Raw genomic sequence first — 4535 nt, 5'->3', positions numbered from 1 at the left:
GACCATTCAGGCTTGTTTGCATATATATATATATATATATATATATATATATATATATATATATATATATATATATATATATATATATATATATATATATATATATATATATATATATATATATATATATATATATATATATATATATATATATATATATATATATATATATTTAAATAAATAAATAAATATATAAATATACGATATATTTACTCACTATATTGTTGGTGCTGAATGTAGAACATCATGAAAAAAAAACTTATTTTTACTCTAAACTAACATAATTTTATAGCAAAATTGGAATCATCTAATTACCCAAAGCCACAACATTCTCTCTTTAGCGCATTTATTATGCACCCTATACCCATCTTGTGAGCCGAAGTGGAAAGATCATACCATTATCACATCCAAACAATTTGGTGTGGTACACTATTTATTTCCTTATTTCTATATTTTTCAATAAGGTGACACTCTAACACATAATGTTCTAAGGTGTGGGCGTACGGCATACTACATAATTTACACTCCTTATCTTTTTCACTGACATCAACACCGTATTGCCAGATATATTTATATCCTAATCGTAATCTCATGTAAATTGAATCCTTCCAAGTAGACTTTCCTTTACCATAAGTGAAGGACGAATTTGTATTTATTATTGAATAATTCTTAAGTGTGTTACTACTGTCCACCATTGCTATTCTCTTTATCATTTCTTCACCCTCCTGAATCACCTTGATTCTTGTTTTTATTTGTTTCAAGGTTAACTGACATACAACATCAACAAGAGTTTTTTCAGTGGCTCTCTTCGCTATGTCATCAACTACCTCATTCAACAGTATTCCCACATGTGAAGGGATCCACATGAATCTTACTTTATACCCAGTTTTTTCTAGTCTCTTAACATTCTCTCTACACTCTATCACAATATTCTGATATACTGGGCGTCTGCTATTTAAAGACTCTAACGCTCCTCTGCTGTCAATAAAGAAGCTAGCATTTTTACCACATTTGACTACTTCCTGTAATCCTGCTAATACTCCTTGGAGTTCAGCCTGCGTTGAAGAGACATTGTCAGTTAAGCGGCGTCCAATAACAGTATCTACAGTGCCGATATCAGTGTACTCCCTGATCAAGACTCCACATCCTGCCTTCCCATCCCTAGCTACTGACCCATCACAATATACATGTAGAGTGTTTTCCTTAGGCAGTTTTCTAATTATACAATCATATGTTGCCCTCAGCTCTCCTATTTCATACATACTTTTTTTCTTATGCAAGGGAGTAATTACTACATCTACATTACAATCCTCCCATGGTGGTGTAAATTTTCTCTTGGGCACAGCAACACACTCTGTAATAACATCATACTTTATAACATTATAACATAATTTATTCATATATACTCTCTTCTTCATCATACACTGTTCACTACTTCCCACCTTTTGAACCGAGAGGATTAATTCATTAGCTCCCCCACCTCTCATTAATCTAATGACAGAGGCTACATTTATCTCTGAAATTCTATCCCCAATACTCTGCAGATTCAACTCCATCCTCATTATCTCAATCATAGCATTTCTTGGGCATCCTAAGATAATTCTCATTGCTTCATTTTGTACCTTCTCCAACTTGCCCATCCTACCTTTACCAAAACAAGAAATGACAGGTGCAGCATAATCAATAAGAGATCTTACAGTACTCAAGTATAACATTCGTAGCTCAGGGACTCCCACTCACGGGAGACATCTCCCGTCACGCAGGGTGCAGTCGCACCTCCACAGATCTCCAGTATCAGCTCTTGATACTAGTAATGGCTCAAAAGGGCCACCACTTACGGGCTATTCATGCCCGTGCCACCTTTTGGGTGGCTTAATCTTTATCAATCAATCGACTCCCACTCCCTTTCCACAGCATGCCAAAGCCTTCAGAGGTTGTAATCTCTTCCGACATTGACCCAACAGTCTGTTCATCTCAGCTTCCAAACTCTCATGGGTATATCCAACATATATGCCTAAATATTTATATATATTAACTCTCTCTATATTTTTATCGTTTATTTTCAAAACAATGGGGCTCCGACTTCTACATTCAAACTTAGTTTTGTTTTCATTAACCACCAATCCCATATGGTGACACAGGTTTCCGAAATTGTCCAACACTGTTTGAACCTTTGAAATATCTTTGCCCTGAAACAAAATATCATCGGCATATATGATCGGAGTTACCCCATTTGAGTATCTCTCAGATGCTATCTTATTCATTAGTACATTAAACAGGGTGGGACTCAACACTCCTCCCTGAGGTGTGCCGAGTTCAAAAGACCTCACACCTGACATACAACCTTGGTACCACACCTGAGCCTTCCTTTCGTAAAGATAATCCCCTATCCAGCGCAATAATTTCCCTTTAACACCAAGACTAGCTAATTCATATAAAATAACCTCTTTGTTGGCTTTATCAAAAGCTCCTTGTAAATCAATGAAAATTCTATAATAATCATTTTCATTAGCTAGACATTTAATAATACAATCAGAGGTACTTTTTCCTTTGAGGAACCCGAACAAATTACTGGACAGCTGATCACCTATTATATATAAAAGTCTATTTAAAATGATCCTCTCCATCATTTTACAAAAACACGAGGTTAAAGACACAGGTCTATACTCTCCATTGGCTTTAGGGATAGGGATGATCATAGCTTTTTTCCATTTACTGGGAATACTGCCCTCTTTATAACTAATATTAAAGAGGTCTAAAAGTGGGCTTTTCGTCATAGTGGCAAGTTCATTAAGTATTTCATAAGTTACTCCATCCTCCCCAGGTGCGGTAGATTTCCCAACTTTAATCGCAATTATTAGTTCTTCTCTGGTAATACCTGTGCAAGTGACATCACCACTGTTACCTGCTATAAGTATAAAATCCTTTCTTAGATCTTTCCAAGAATCTAACGACTCTACATAAGAACATAAGAACAAAGGTAACTGCAGAAGGCCTATTGGCCCATTCGGGGCAGCTCCTATTCTATAACCACCCAATCCCACTCATATACTTGTCCAACCCGCGCTTGAAACAATCGAGGGACCCCACCTCCACCACGTTACGCGGCAATTGGTTCCACAAATCAACAACCCTGTTACTGAACCAGTATTTACCCAAGTCTTTCCTAAATCTAAACTTATCCAATTTATACCCATTGTTTCGTGTTCTGTCCTGTGTTGATACTTTTAATACCCTATTAATATCCCCCTTGTTATGTCCATTCACCCACTTGTAAACCTCTATCATGTCGCCCCTAACTCTTCGCCTTTCCAGTGAATGCAACTTAAGCTTTGTTAATCTTTCTTCATATGAAAGATTTCTAATTTGGGGAATTAACTTAGTCATCCTACGCTGGACACGTTCAAGTGAATTTATATCCATTCTATAATATGGCGACCAAAATTGAACTGCATAATCTAAATGGGGCCTAACTAGAGCAAGATATAGCTTGAGAACCACACCAGGTGTCTTGTTACTAACGCTGCGATTAATAAATCCAAGTGTCCGATTTGCCTTATTACGAACATTTATGCATTGATCCTTTTGTTTTAAATTCTTACTAATCATAACTCCCAGATCCCTTTCGCAATCCGACTTCGCAATCACAACACCATCTAGCTCGTATCTTGTAACTCTATCATCATTACCTAACCTCAGAACTTTACATTTATCAGCATTAAACTGCATCTGCCAATCCTTTGACCATTTCAAAACCCTATCTAGATCAACTTGAAGTGATAGTGAGTCCTCCTCCGAATTAATTTCCCTACCGATTTTCGTATCATCGGCAAATTTGCAAATGTTGCTACTCAAACCTGAATCTAAATCATTTATATATATTATAAACAACAGAGGTCCCAGGACAGAGCCTTGAGGCACTCCACTTACAACATTTTCCCACTCTGACTTGATTCCATTTATACTAACTCTCTGTTTCCTTTGGTATAGCCATGCCCTAATCCAGCTTAATATAGCACCCCCAATACCATGAGACTCTATTTTTTTAATCAGTCTTTCATGTGGCACTGTATCAAAAGCTTTGCTAAAGTCAAGGTATACAACATCGCAATCCTTACCACTATCAACTGCCTCAACAATGCTAGAATAAAAAGATAACAAATTTGTTAAACATGAACGGCCATTTATAAAACCATGTTGAGACTCAATTATTAATTTATGTTTTTCAAGATGAAGACGAATTTTATTTGCTATTATAGATTCGAGTAACTTTCCCACAATAGACGTTAGGCTAATTGGTCGATAGTTAGACGCAAGTGATCTATCTCCTTTCTTAAAAACTGGTATCACATTAGCAACTTTCCAAAACTCTGGCACTCTGCCTGACTCTACTCGTTACAGCGGGTAATGAACTAAGTTTGGCAGCTTCCGCCCATTTATTTACGAGCCCATTTGCAATTCCTTGCGGGTCTGGATGTGCAACAAAATTGTGCTTTTTACCCCTTATTTTATTTACGTCTTGCCAGATTTCCTTC

The sequence above is a fragment of the Procambarus clarkii genome, chromosome 71, assembly GCF_040958095.1.
Source record: "Procambarus clarkii isolate CNS0578487 chromosome 71, FALCON_Pclarkii_2.0, whole genome shotgun sequence".
Taxonomy (NCBI): Eukaryota; Metazoa; Arthropoda; class Malacostraca; order Decapoda; family Cambaridae; genus Procambarus; species Procambarus clarkii.
The sequence above is the reverse complement of the archived record's forward strand: the minus strand, read 5'-3'. Positions refer to the sequence as shown.